Source organism: Fukomys damarensis, unplaced genomic scaffold (genome assembly GCF_012274545.1).
Source record: "Fukomys damarensis isolate Sample0158 unplaced genomic scaffold, DMR_v1.0_HiC HiC_scaffold_18, whole genome shotgun sequence".
Classification (NCBI taxonomy): Eukaryota; Metazoa; Chordata; class Mammalia; order Rodentia; family Bathyergidae; genus Fukomys; species Fukomys damarensis.
In genome coordinates this window covers 6,138,975-6,154,178 of record NW_022900930.1, presented here as the reverse complement: position 1 = coordinate 6,154,178, position 15,204 = coordinate 6,138,975, and the positions used below count along the sequence as shown (strand labels likewise).

General features: G+C 39.6%; 1 protein-coding gene across 1 annotated transcript in view; it reads left to right on the top strand.

Moving 5' to 3' along the window:
• Unc5d (unc-5 netrin receptor D) overlaps nt 1-15,204 on the top strand; it is a 222,611-nt gene that overhangs the window by 101,208 nt on the left and 106,199 nt on the right. The gene's annotated exons all lie outside the window — the stretch shown is intronic.

The window sequence follows — 15,204 nt, the reverse complement described above, 5'->3', positions numbered from 1 at the left end:
TGCAGGGTAGGACAGAGCAAGACGGCGAAAAATTTCATTACAGTGGACCCTTGACTTACGAACTCAATTCATTCCCGGGGGCTGGTTGTAACTCAAGTCAGTCAGGCTCCTCTACACAGCCCTCAAAGTCAGTCTCCTAAATAATTTTAGGCTACACTTTCTTTCTTTTTTTCCTTTTTTTTTTTTTTTTTTTTTTTTAGTTTTAATTGAGTTCATTGGTACATTTTAGGTATACAGTACAGTTACATTCATTATTGGGATCTTGTACCTTTACATGACAGGTCTAGGTTCTCATTTTTCCCCTTAGGCTACACTTTCTTCTGGGAAGATCTCAGCGTCCTTAGAGAGATATGGGCCTAGGATTTCTCAGTTAACCTCACACAGGAAATGATATTGTACAGTTCCTTCCAGAATGCTTTAAGGGTTAAATCTTAGACCATCTGGAAGCGCAAGTGGGCAACATTTAGGTCACAGCTCAAAACTTCAGTCATAAGTTAAATTAAAACTCTGGCCATAGATTTAGCTCAGCGGTTCGGTGGCCTGCCTTGCAAGCGCAAGGACCCGAGTTCAATCCCTGGTACCAAAAAAAAAAAAAAAAACCTCTGGCCATAACCCAAGTTGTTCATGTGTCAGGCTGGTCATAACTCCAGGATCCCCTACACATTGCCCGGAAAGGTACATGATTTAAAATGTAGGCATTTATTCTTGAAATGTTCCATGGAATACTTCTGGGCGTATAGTTGAAATGGCGGGGGAGGCAAAACCTCCTGTGGGGGGCTGCTGTACTGAAGAAAAGTGACAGAAGGGTGCAGTATAGCCTCTTGTTCTGATCCTCATTAAAAACCGCCAAGAGCAGAACCCTCTCAGCTATTTTTAATTAACGTACTGTGGAAGGAGCTTCGTGTTGAATCAAAGCCTGTCATTTACCTGGACTCACTTTGCATTTCAGTGGTGATTTTCGGCACTTTCCATGGTTTTCCTTTTTGGTTTCCATGACAAACACCTTTCTGATTTATCTCTTACCTCTTGATTAGTAGCATGCTGTAGCCTTCCTTTTCCCAGTCTAAAATAGATGGGTTTGCTTTTCAAAGATGTGCACTGAACCCTTTATTGTTACATCTTGTACTTTTTGCATGATGTCATGGATGTTTATTGCTTTAGACAGATACAAGTTGTGCTGAGTAAATATTTATTAAAAAATAGTTTGCTATGTAGGTCTGGAGCTTTTGCGATACCTGTGCTGAGAGGTTTGCTTCAACACTGTGTGTGCTCTAAACTTAACTGTGTACCTCCCTGGAGTAATTATTCATGTGTTCTCCTGCATATTCACACATCTTCGCATTCCTCCATCCACCCCCCTTCCTCTCTGTTTTTCTATTGGTCTCAGAGAACTCTTTGTATATTAGCAACCATGTTGGAAATCAGTACATACCAATAGAGCCACCGCAAGTGACTGTTTCACCTGGTATTCCCTGTGTATCTTGTCTAAGTCAGAAAGACGTGTGCCAAGTGTTGGTTCACCACTTTTTAAACCAGGTAGCAAGTCAGTCCCAGATTTCTCTTCCTGCTGTTTTACCCCCTCAGTTTTGGTCAAGCCTCTTCACGTTTACTCCTCAAAAGCCTTCTAGTACATCTCCAAGTTTTCTCACCTGGACACTGTCACAGGCTCCTGAAGATTTCTCTGCTTCCAGCTTTGCCTGCCCCTTCCTATGCCCTTTTATGTCTTATATCCAAAGTGAGCATTTAATGTGAAATTATTTTCCAAATCCTCTAAATTGTTTTTGGTGAATTTTCATTTCTCAGACGATTAGTTTCAAATGCTTTATGTCATAAAGGTAAGAAAGTCATCTCTTCCTTATATCTGCCCTGCCCACAGAAACTCCCAAGTCCAATTGGCATGGTAAGGTTGAAATATCTTCAAAGTACAGAAAAGAAGATGTGGAATCAGTCTTTGAACGGGAAAGGCTGTAGCTTGAGTGTCAGTGAATCATGAAACAACCCTGGGAATGTTCAGTGAGTGACCATGAACGACTCAGGACTCTGGATGCGAGTAGATGGGGAGATGTTGTCCGGTGAGACATGAAGAAGGCCCATGGACCTATAAGAATGCGAAACTTCAGGTTTCAGCGGGGAAACAGAAGCTAGGAAAAGAGATCGCAACTGCGGCCAGCGAGGTGGGAGGAGCAAATTCAAGGCATAAAGGCCATAAAGGCAAGCGGCAACACCAAAATAATACGCACTGAACCTAAACCCGGGAGTCATGGGCGACCTTACCCTGAGCCACTCCAGTGAATTGATGGGGTGCAAGCCACCTTAAAATATCAGGACAAAGGACGACTATTTAGTGACGGATTCAAGATATGTCACAGGGAAGGGGAAAAGAGAGATTTTGTTTTGTTTTATTCTTTTTTTTTTTTTTCTCAAGATGGCAGAATTGTGAGCATGTTGGAATATTTAAGTTTTTTGATGCTGGTATTTTTTTGAGTAAAATATACATAGTTAAGAGTGTCTCATTTACCAAGCAGTGTAAGACAAGAAAACACCTAGAACATTCTACAGTATAGTGGGCTCTCTATAAAGAAAAGATTAGTCTCTATCCTCTTCCTGTCACAATACCGCTAGGCTACCAGTCTTCGTAATCTTAAAACCATTGTGTTTGGCATCAAGAAAAGTATATACTTTTGTTTCCTCTATTAATCTGTGATCTCTTAAGTATCTGTTTTATATTTATTTTCTTAATTGCTAGATATATATATATATATATGGAGACCCAGCCTGCTGTCACCTTTACAAATCATGTTTAACCTCACCTTCCCTTTTTCAGATTAGCAATAGTTAACAAAGTCAGTTCTCTGTGAAACACAAAGGCAAGTGAAAACAGGTGACACGAATAGCAGTGCTTTTAACTTTCAAGACAGCACCATATTTCTGCATAAAGAACTTTTGTTTGCAGCAGCCTTATTCACTACTCCTGATCAGTATTTGGAGAATACAGGAGCTGATGTGTTCCTGTCTAACACTTAAAAGCCCTCTGTGAGCCACTTACATAGCTAAATCACCCATATAAGACCTTAGAAATTGAATTAGGTTGTTTTGAAGTTGTGCATTTATGTTGAGCATGTTGTTTTCTTCCAGTGCATATTTGTTTCTTCCTTTCATGGTGACTCTGTGTGTGTCACTGGAACGAAACTTTTAGAGACTGTGAAGTAATCAAAGGGATGGAAAAATGAATCAGTGTGGTGCTCTGTCTTTGAAATAACCATTAATTCAGTGGTATCTACCTGGAATGTAGATGCACTTTGCTGATTTCATTTTGATAATGCTGTAAGCTGATCTCTGATAACTGCCTTTTGTAATTGGGACAAATTTATAATTATGCTAATTCATTCTTAGCCATCCAGTATATGGAAGCTGAGTTAATCCATATCTGCCCTGGCATTTCCTTTGCAGATCATTACATCATTAGCCTTTCACTGTAGCTGATGGATTTGATTTCTGAAATGGTGCACATGCACCCGCGCATGTGTGTGTGTGTGTGTGTGTGTGTGTGTGTGTGTGTGTGTGTGTTTAGGTGACATGTGTTTCCATGTCATTAGCTAACTGCATGCAATGTAGACATCAGCTTCTAAAACCAATTTGTGTATGAACTCTTAGACTCCTGAATGCTTTAATCCTTAGTAAGATGAGTATACTTCATATACTAAGAAGGAATTGTAAAAAGGAACTTTGTTTCTCTGTTAAGATTGTCGGTACATTTAAAGCAAACAATACAGTTCCATTCATCACTGGGATCTTGTACCTTTACATGATGTATCTCGGTTCTTATTTTCCCCCATTCCCCTGCCCTCCTACACCCCTTTCACCCCTCCCTATTTACAAAGACTTTGTTTCCATTTTTTTCCTTTTTTCACATTTTTTCTTTTCCCTTGTTTCCTTACCCCGCTCCCACTTTCCCTTTAGCCATTTTCTTCCTATTTCACAGTCCCAGTCATACCATTTGAACCTTATTTACCCTTTTAGCTTTTCACACCAGAGAAACTATTCAGTATTTACTCAAGTGTGTCCTATTTATTTCACTTAAGAGTATAGCCTCAATGTGTATAATGTGGATCCATTTAGCTATAAATGTCTCTAGTTTCTCATTCTTTATGGCTGAGAAATACTCCATTTTATAGAAAAACCACATTTTCTTTATCCAGTCTCCAGTTGATGGGCATTTGGGTTGTTTCCAAGTTTTAGATATTACAAATTGTGCCGCTATAAACATGGGTGCACATATATCACTGTGATATTATTCTTTTAAATCTTTGGAAAGATACCCAGAAGAGGGGTAGCTGGGTCAAATGGAACCCCTGATCCTAGCTCTTTGAGGTATCTCCACATTGATTTCCACAGTGCTTGCTCCAGTCTGCACTCCCACCAACAATGGAGCAGGGTTCTTTTCTCCTCACAACCGCGCCAACATTTATTATTGGTTGATTTCCTGATAGCAGCCATTCTTTCTGGGGTGAGGTGGAATCTCAGTATTGTTTTCATCTGCAACTCTAGAATGACTGGTGATGCTGATAATTTTTTCATATATTTATTTGCTGCTTTTACTTGTTCGTCTGAGAAATGTTGAATTTTTGGATTGTTTTCTCAAGTTCTGTGACATGAACTGTTGGGTTTTCAGTCAGGATTGCATTGAATCTGTATAACAGTTTTGGAAGTATGGCCATTTTCACTATGTTGATTCTTCTTACCCAGGAGCAAGGAATGTCTTTCCATGTTCTTATATCCTCTTCGATCTCTTTATTCAGAGTGCTCTAATTTTCAGTGTAGAGGTCTTTTGTCTCCTTTGTTAGACTGATTCCTAGATATTTCATTTTTGTATGTTATTGTAAGGAACTTTGAATTATTATTCCCTTGCGACCCCAATGGAAACAGTTCTGAGTCCATCTGAAAGCCAATTCTTAGTAATCTTGTTAGAGAGTCCTCCCCACCCTAACATCATCCTTTAAGTGAAATGTTACATCATGCTGTGTTTCAGAGAACGTGGGGGATCATGCTTTGGAAGCATCCCTAAAGGTACCTTCCTCAGAGGTTCAAAAGCAAAACTGTTTCTCCCCTCATAGATGGTGAACAAAGGCAGAATTTGTGAAATTCAAGCTCTGTTCTGCTATGGGAAGCACAGGAATAAAGTGAGTGACAGACTGGACCTTCCCTTTCACTTCTTTTGATTGCATACCTCTCTTCATTCTTATATTTCATCAGTTTAATGTTCTCCTTTCCTCTGATCATCATTCTTGTGCATGCCTTACATTACAGTAAACATGTTTCATTCTCCGCTTGTGCCAATGCTTGAGTTTCTGTAAATAGCACAGGGCAATGTTCGCTTTCCCAGAGACCATTAACTTGTCAAAATAAATTTTAAAAAATGTAGCACGAGAGTGCCCCTGACTTTCATAACTGAAACAGAAAAGTGAAAGAACAACACTGACCTGACATGAGACTCAGTGTCAGAACAGAAAGTTCCGTGATCAGAATGCAGGCTTCTACAGAGTTAGTCACACCTGTCATTTCATTCAGTATCCCTGAGTGTGAGTCTGACTGTGATCATTAAGTTTTTATCATTTGCCAAGTTCTGCTGTGGTGGCTTCTCAATTAAGCTGAATTTCTGCTTCCTTTTGTGATGCATAATCAGATAAGTGGAGCTAAATTGAAGAAACTGCAGTGTAGGTGGCTTTCAAATCCATCCATACAGCTTAGGAAGAAAAGCAGATGAAAAGGGAAACATGATAGTACTGTTATAAATAACTGGAAGGAAATATTATCAAGGAGAGAGGGGAGGACAGGTGACATCTAATCTGAAAATAGCAAAGGGAGTAATGGCCTAAACTAACATTAGAAGATAATATGATTCATTATAAGTGCAGGAGTGCCACTCTAAGTAATAGTAAGTCCCATATAAGACATATTTGACAATGCCAAGTCCAATTATTGGAAATGTTAAGGAGCCGCTCTTCATGTTGTCAGTAAGAGTCCTAAGAAAACAGCTAAAGTTTTGCTTCGTGGTAGAAAAGGTACCTGAAGGGGCCTGCTGCCAGCACTGCCAGCATGTTGGATGCATGGTGTCTCTGGCAAGTCATGTAACAAGTCAAATGGGAAGCATAAGGTTTTCTTTGTCTACCCTAATGTAGTTATGAAGAGCAAACAAAATAACGTATTGAATCACAATGTGTTTTCTTGCAAGAAAAAGACAATACAAATACCTTTGTGTTTGCCTTGCCTTTTGCTCGTGGTCACAGATGGCTGCCACTTCTTCTGAATCATGTTTCAGTCCAATGCAAGCAAAAGAACAGAAGTTCTTGTCCCTTTTCTCCAGGAAGCAATGTGTTTTTATAAGTCCCTCCTTAGACTTGGATACAAATGGCTTTTTAAGTATTTCAGGCCATGGGCTGTATTATCATGCAGGATTTCAGTGGTGTTCTTGCACTTCTCATTTCTACTTGTGGCCAAAAATACAAAACGCCAGATGATTTTGCATGAGCTAAACAGGGACATATATTATAGTGGAGTGATGTTTTGATATCAAAAAACTCTCATCACTTTCTCAACCTTCTGGCACCTTAGTATAGTGCATCTGGAATGTCTGCATCAACTGAGACCTCCCTTTTAATCATTGTAAGTGAAATAAGACACTTTATGATGTCCCTTTGCCCAGACAATTTTTTTCAGTTTTTCCTTCGGAATGATCAGAAAAGCCCAAAATATATTTTCAAAATTTTCTTCAATGGAGACAAACCTCTGTAACCCAATGTAATTTTTGCAAAAGCCCTGTAGTTACTCCACCCACATATGGTGAATAATAAGATGACTGAATATAGTGGTTAAAAGCAAGACTTGAACTCAAATTCTGGCTGTACTGTTAACTATATATGACTTCATGCAAAGTACTTAAATATCTAATTCTTTATCTGCCAAGTTGGACTAATCAGTATGGTATCTGCTCCTAGAGATGTTTTACAAATCAAATCAGTTTACACACACATGAAATTTACTTGGTACAGACAAGCATTCAAGAAACTCCAGATATTACTGTTATCAGGATGGAAAATAATCCTTTCGATCAAAATTCAATAGTGGCTTAAAGTGAATGATAAGCTCATTGATTATGCCGATCCCCTGGGGTGTGAAAATTCAGAGGCTTCCTCGAGGTCCGTGTTAATTAACCCATCTTGACTTCTGCTTGGCCTACTCTGTCCCCATCCTTGTCTCCCTGTGAGCCTCTCAGCTTTCCTGATTCAGAGTGAAAACGATCCTTCAGCTTTCTCTGTGTTATCTAAAAGAAATCCTATCATGTTTTCCTTACATAATAATCTCAAAATACTTGTGAGAGGTGATGTAGTGAATGATCACGTTGTGAATCACTGTGGTGTTCCAGTATTTCCCTGCCTCTACCCAACAAAACCTACAAGGCCCTGTTTCCACCCTATCCTATCAGCCAAGGTTGCCTTTTGAAGCCATCTTTGATTGTAAAAATAAAAGGAGTACTTTATGTACCAATACCTTGAGTGAATAGATGATATTCAATATGAAATCATATGTGGCCATTATGAGCTAATAATGGCTTCCAATATATATTTTAAAATAACTATAGACCAAATACCACTCTTCTATATCATATTTGCAATGCTGTGACATAAAGCAAAGACTAATACTACCTCTCTTGATGCAGATATGGCACTTTTTAAATTGTCCAGGTTCTTGAGCAAGCACATGAGTAGGGCATCAAAAACATGAACACAGGTAGAGTAAGAGAACTGCAAAACTGCAAAAGTCATACTCGTGAAATGTGTAACATACACCAGCAACTCCATTTGACATCAAGCCCAGCACATCCCAAGAGAGAGGAAGCAGAGCTGAGGACTAGGAGTATCAGGCTGATGACATCAGAGAACGATCCTTACTGACATGTTCTGATCCTTCAGGGAACATGAAGGAGATGTCTAGAATCCAAAGGTCAAGGGGCATAGGTCTTGCCAGGGAGAAGTGAACTATTAAAATGGCTTTCCTTTCTTACTATCTTGGGTATGCCTTGCTTTTTTGTTTTGTTTTGTTTTTCTATTTCTTATAACATCATTCCTCATTCTGTTATGTGATATTAAGATCAAGGACAAGAGCATAAGAATTCTGACAGCTTGTTTGGTAGAAATAAATACTTAGATATAGCGTTTATGTATCTACATACATCGATGTTTTGAGGAAAGGTCAGAATAAGTAAAATGTTATGATACAGACAAACTATTTCTAGGTAAACCTGATAAAATATTTCCAGTAAAGTACCCTCTATCTATCCCTTCTCCAAAGCCATCTACCTCCCTCTCTGATTACACTAAGCTGCCTATAGGCATCAATTACATACCTTCTGTCCTCAGGTAATCAGAATGACTGATCAGGAACCTGCGATCTGGCATGAAATCAAATTGTCTTTGATGGTCTGTGCTTCCAGATTTGTTTATAAACTGAAAAAAAAACTATAAACTGCAGACCATCTGTACATAACGTAATGCTAATGAGCGAAGGCATCTTGCACATTCATAAGCTCCTTAGCCCACAGTCACTAGTTTCTTCACATGTTCCTAACTGGAATCAACCATCTGAACCAAGCCAGTGGAAACCAAGTGAAGAAGTGTTTCTCTGGGGAGTGACTGCCTCCAACGAATGACCTTCAGAAGCATTTTATTTTTCTGTCAGAGAGATGACCTGTTAGCACAAGGTCATTCAGATCACTGATAAATATATTGTTAGCCTCAAGGTGGTTTGGTGTATTGATCCCGTAATGCTAATTAGAAAAATGTGGATGGCTTTTGTTAGGAGCTTAATGAGGAATGTCCAGTGTTAGCAGCCTCCTGGAAAATAATTTCTGGACTCAGCCTCTGTATACCCTCATATAATGCTTGCCCACAACTGTGTACAAGTTCCGAAGTTCCTGGATGCTGGCCAATCACTGCATGAGAAAGACAAGACAACGGGAGTATCACCTGTGAACCACGACATTCTGAGAGATCAGGGAAGCCAATTTAATGGAGAGGGGCCAACTTCAGGGAAGGGCAGTGAGCTCCCCTCACTAAGGATCAGAAATGTGGTACTTTATAGTTTTGACAACAAATCTACAATCTGGCCCATAGATACATTGGGTTTGGCCTTCATAAATCACTTTGTATTATATGAAGCATCATATAAAAACTGATAATATTATATGAAAAATATCTGTCCCTGACTTCCGTGAAGAACAGAAGGTCTGACCGCTGTGGGATGGGCTTTGTTGGGGTGACAACTATCAGGCTATGGCCAGTGGTCTGTGCTTCCAGATTTGTTACACAAATTTCATGGTCAACATTTTGCCTTCATCACCACTTTCCCTTCGTTCCTGACGTTAAGGCCAACATATAAATCTGAAGCTCCACATGATGCACTAAAAGCAGGGAAAAGTTTTTGAGCCAAAATGATTTCATTATCATTTTTCATTGCGCTAACATTCTTTTTTAGGAAAGGCCCATGTCTCTAAAAGTGGAAAAACAAATGGAGACAGCAAGTGCCACATGTTTTAAGAAAAATGAGCATGAGCTCATCCTTCTGTGGAAACGAAGAACAGTTTCTTGTCTTTAATATGCAATCGATGCACGCAGATGTCTTACACCAGTGCCACTTTATGAATTTATGTCACCTCCCTGGCCTCTAGGAGTGTTTTTGTTTATAACTGCTGGGGGGAAAGAGACAGAGACAGAGACAGAAACAGAGTGAGAGAGACAGACACAGAGACAGAGAGCTGGATTGTATGCGTAATACTTTGTGCTAGGGGCACTTAGCTCATCAAAAAAAAAAAATGTTTTAAAGTTCACCCAAGTAACAAAAGCATACATCTAAGTGCAATTTTTCACTTTTATAAGCCCAGAAAATACCAAACTGATTTGCTCATAAAGATCTTGCCATCGGTTAAATGGATAGACTATTAAGGTTACAAATAAAAATATAGCTCCACAGTTAGTCTACTAATGCTCTGACTGTTTACAGACATAATCGGATTGGTGGACCTCAGCGAAATCAACGTGAACACCAGGTACACATGAGTGTACACACAGGCCTGGACATGGGGCGGTGTAGTCCACTGGCTCCTGAGCGCATAGGGAGTAGATTGTACCAGATCACAGGGCAGCACAGATTGTTCAGTGAACATCTGTGGAGGGCCTCATTGACATACACAGAAGGGTGTGATCTATCTTCCGTGGAGTCACAAAAGCACAGGAGCTGGGCGTGGCCATGCCTGTGAAGCTTAGGGCCACGCGTCTGCTGCTCAGAGACCCCCACTTCTACATCAGTCTTCAAATGTTTCCTCCTTTATCCTTTTTCATTTTGGGCTTCCAGATAAAGCTGTGAGAAATACACATTCTGTAGCTAAATATAAACTTGGAAGTTGCTGTGCTGTGTGATAAATGAAAGAGATGTTTTTAAACTGAAGTTATTTTTTTCAAATTACTAAAGCTTTGCCTTGAATATGCCGCAATGAGCTACAAGTAAGAAGAGAGCATTACCTCTACCCAAGGGCTCTGCAAACACTGCGTTTTCTTCCAGTCTTTTCAAGCATATCTATGTTTATGATTTTTTTTGTCTTACAAATTTATAACACCAACATACTATTTTACATACTTTTTCATAGTTTATGAGCATTTTCCATGTTTCTACTAGCCAAAATTGTAATTTTGAAGCCAGCATAATACTGAATGACATAGTTGAATCACGATTTATATTTCTTACAAAGCTCCATTACATGGCCTGCTGTTTTGGATGCTTTTCTTCTGTCCTTCCCCTCATTTTTCTTTTTACCCCTTCCCTTCCCTCTTTACCTTCCTGCTTTCCATCTTCCTACCAGAAATAATGTGCTTAAATTTCACTTACATCCCTAATACTTTCTTTTGATAAATTCTTGAATTCTTGGTTTATCAAAAAAGATACAGTAGATAACAGGTATAGTGATGTAATAGGCACCACTATGTTTCAGACTATCAGATGGTGATAAATACAAAGAAAAGAGTGAAAGCGAGGGAGGAGTGGACCAGCCTTCTGTTCTAGAAAGGGTTCGTGGACAGGGCCTCTCCCAGGAGATCACATCTGTCCTGTCCCTGATGGCGAAGTGGTTTTGGGGAAAGGTCTTCAGGCAAAGGATGTGCGATGTTAATGCTCTGAAGTTGGAGCTTGCTTTGAATTTCTAGAACAGGAAGCAGTCCAGGATATTGAAGCAGACTGAGCAAGGGGTCACTTAGAGAATACGTGGTGGAAAATACTTAGGGAGCTGGGCCACAGAGGAATCCCTTAGTCTTTGGAAGAATTCAAGGCTGTTCAAGGATTTCTAGCTAGAAAGTAACACAACTGAATCCTTTGTGAGGAATCAGGTAGAGTCAGGAAGAAAGGCGGCGGAAAGACCTGGTAGTTAGAAAGTGGCTGCAGAAACCCCAGAAAGGAAGTAGTATTAATGGGCTAAATGCACTGTGATCTGCTCCCTCAAAATCCAAAAGGAAAGATGGTGTTAAATGTGTATATGTATGAGATTTTAAACTTTTTGATAATAAAAAATCTCATATTCTTTAAAAATTATAAATAGTGTGCATTATTTTTCTAATTGCAATGCATTTTCTGTTTCTTATGAACAGTGTTGTCACTAAGCTACATTCCCGGCCCTCCTGGGATAGATTTTATCATCTACATTATTTTTTCTTATTTATATTACCCTATTATCAAGTATTTTCCTGCTTTGTTGACTGAGGTTATTTTGTGAATGATTTTTCTATAAATTTTCAACTGAAGCCAAATCTCTCATGGCTGCGGCTCTCCTTTTCTCTGGGCCATGATTCTGTTAGAAAAGCTTTCTTTGATTTCCAGGTGCTGGGATTCTTTGAGGTTCAGTCTTCAAGGCCACTACCCACAGTGCTCTCTCTGGCTGTCCACCCTCTAAGAATAATGTACTTGTGAGACAGGGCTGGACTTTCCCCACTGCCTACCAAGAGCCTGAGAAAAGAATGCAAAAGCAGAGAATAAGGAGCCTTTAGACATCACGGATTTCAAAAAGAAGAAAAGAAAAGTAGAGAATTAACCATGAGAAAAGGAACCATTAATACCTGAATTTCTAAATGAGAATGGAGGCACAACAACAGGCTTAAACCTACTCTAAGGAGATCAATTTGTTCTTTCCAGTGATACTGTAGGGGTGATGGTGATTTTTATAATATAGTTCTCTGTAATATAGTTTTCCTCACAGGAAACATTTCCCTATGAAATTGATGGTAGTGTTATAGTCACCTCTTATTTTCGTGAAGACGTGGATTTATTTGTGTTTTTCTGTCTTGCCTATCAAATGTAAGGACCAGGAGAGATGAGCCGTCTTGGTTTTTCTTTACATCACTTAACCCGGCACAAAGAGCAGCCTTTGATATTCAAGAAACGTTTGCGCACTTTTCAAATGAATATATGAACAGCTCTGCGAAGTGTTCGTGTAGAACAGAGGACACCGAGTCACAAGCCATAGTTAAATGTGTTCTAAAATCGGTTCTTTCGCCTTGCTTTGTCCGACAGAACCATGCTGTTCGGCTCAGCTCCCTGTCGGTGCTGCCTCTCCAGGCTGGAACATGGTGTAGGGATTCCTGGGGGTCGGTGGTGAGATGTGAGCCTGCATTTTACGAAGCTTTGCTTTCACTTTGCTTTACAGCTCTTCTTTCTGTTCTCCTGGACTCCTCGGACCTCTTCGGGACATTTGCTGTCATTTTCTTTTCTCAAATAGACCTCTTCTAGGTTAAATGTTGGATGATGATGGTGATGTTTGCTCTCTAAACACTCATTTATCGGGGCGGGAATCCTCAGGGTAAGGATTCAAAGATCATGACAGGTTTTCTTCTGATCAATAAAACTGCATAATGGAGCATGTTATTCTGAAGCCAACTTTCTGTTAGCCTTGCTAATGGTGGGCAGAGTACGACAAAACGCCCCTTGATCTTTCTGCTTTGATGTGCTGTCTCTTCATAGTCGCTGCCAGCGCTTTCTATGATAAATTAAGATTATTGTGAGTCTGTGTTAAATGACTGCATCTTACATATGTGCTAACTAGAGCTAAATAGTTATTGTCAAACAAGAAATGCCTGGTGCTTCCAAGATGGCCCTAGAGAGTGGAGCTATTGCTCAGAGATGGAAGCAGAGGACGCACAGGGAAAGACCCGGTCGTGGGAAAGTGGTTTGCTTTGTGACATCTATGCTTAGGGCAGTGCGCCTCCATTTCAGGAAGGGGGACTTGGTACCCAAAGCCTTCCGTGTTTCTTCAAGTGTCCAACGAAAGGGAAGCTTAGGGCATTAGTAACTTTTCCGTCACTGAAACCAAATCCCCAACACTGCAAAGTAGAGGAGAGTTTTTTCTTAAGTGTGTGTGTGCTTGATTAGTACGTTTGCCATACATAATAATTACATTCATCATATTGGATGTGCACTTATATGTAATATATCTTAATTGTATTTTTCTATTCCCTTTCCCTCTCTTCAGCTCTTCTCATTTACAAAAGCTTTGTTTCTGTTTTTTCCCTTCCATTCTTTTAAATCTATTTCTCATCCTTTCCTTCCTCCTCCTTCACCTTGTTCTCCTTCCCATTTTAATTCTCCTTCCTTCCCGATATCCATCCTCTATTTTGCTCCTTATTTACCCTTTAGATTTTTCACATAAGACAAACAATGCGATATTCAAACTTGTATGTCTGATTTATTTCACCTTAAAGAATGGCCTGGAGATGCATCCATTTACCTAAAAACATCTCATTTGTTCTTGTTTATGACAAAGTAGAATTCCATTGTATATAAACTCCACATTTCTCTATTCGTTTGTGTGTTGTTGGGTTGATGGGATGTTTCCAAGATTTAGCCATTACAAATTGTGCTGCTCTAAACATGGGAGTACACATATCAATGGTATGATGCTTTAAATTCTTTCAAGAAGATATCTAGAAGAGGAATAGCTAGGTCCAGTAGAACCTTCATACTGATTTCCATAGTGGTCATAGCAACTTACACTCCCGCCAGCAGTGAAGAAGGGTTACTTTTCCCCACAGCTTTGCCAGCGTTTGTTATTGCTTGATTTCTTGATGACAGCCATTCTTTCTGGAGATGGAATCTCAGTATTGTGTTTAAATTTGCATTTCTCAAATGATCAGCTACTCTGGAGAGTTTTTCATGTGTTTATTTTGTGTCTGTACTTCATCTAAGAAACATCTATTTCAGATGCCCATTTTGGGATTGGGTCTTTAAATATGGGGGTCTGATTTTTTATTTTTGAGTTATGTATGTATTCTAGATATTAGTTCTTTGAGTAGCTGGTAAATTTTTTGCCCATTTTGTGGATTTTCTCTTCACTTTGGTGGTAGTTTCTTTTGATGTGCAAAAGCTTTTTATTTGGATACGATCCATGTTTTTGATTCTTTGTAGTATTTCCTGTGCAACTGGGATTTTGTTCAGAAAGTATACCGACATCTATATCTTCTAGAGTTTTATATATTCTATCTTCCATCAGATTATTTCTGTTTTAATATTTAGATCTTTGATCCATTTAAATTTTAGCTTAGTGCTTGGTGAGAGCTATGGTTCTAGGTTTAACCTTTGCCACATAGAAAGCCAGTTTTCCCAGCACAATTTATTAAAGAGGCTGTCTTTCTTCCAGGGAGGGTGTTTGGCCCTACTGTAGAAGAGGTTTATTTACATTCATGGTTATAGTGGTCCAGGCCATGCTTGGTTGGCTCCAAAGCAAAACCAGAATATCCAAGAAGCTGAGAGGAGGGAGGAGGCAGGGACAAGACTACCCCTCTCCAGGTCACACCCCCCCCAGCCAGGCCCCACCGTCTAACACCACATTCAGCTAAAAGTCATCAATGAGTTAATCCCTTGAAGAAGGTACCAATCCTTTGAGCAATCACCTTCCAAACCCAGAAGACTTTGGGAGGACATTTCATATATGAGCCATGCCACTTGGTAAGTGTAGGCATCGGATGGTAGTGAAAGGAGGAAAACAGCTTCTCTAACATAAAGGTACGAGGTTGGCACAAATGAGGACCAAAGAGAAGGATCTCCAGACCTGGAGCACACCATGGTCTGAATTTGCTTTGTGTCTGTGATTGCTCAAGTCTAGGTTACTTTGAA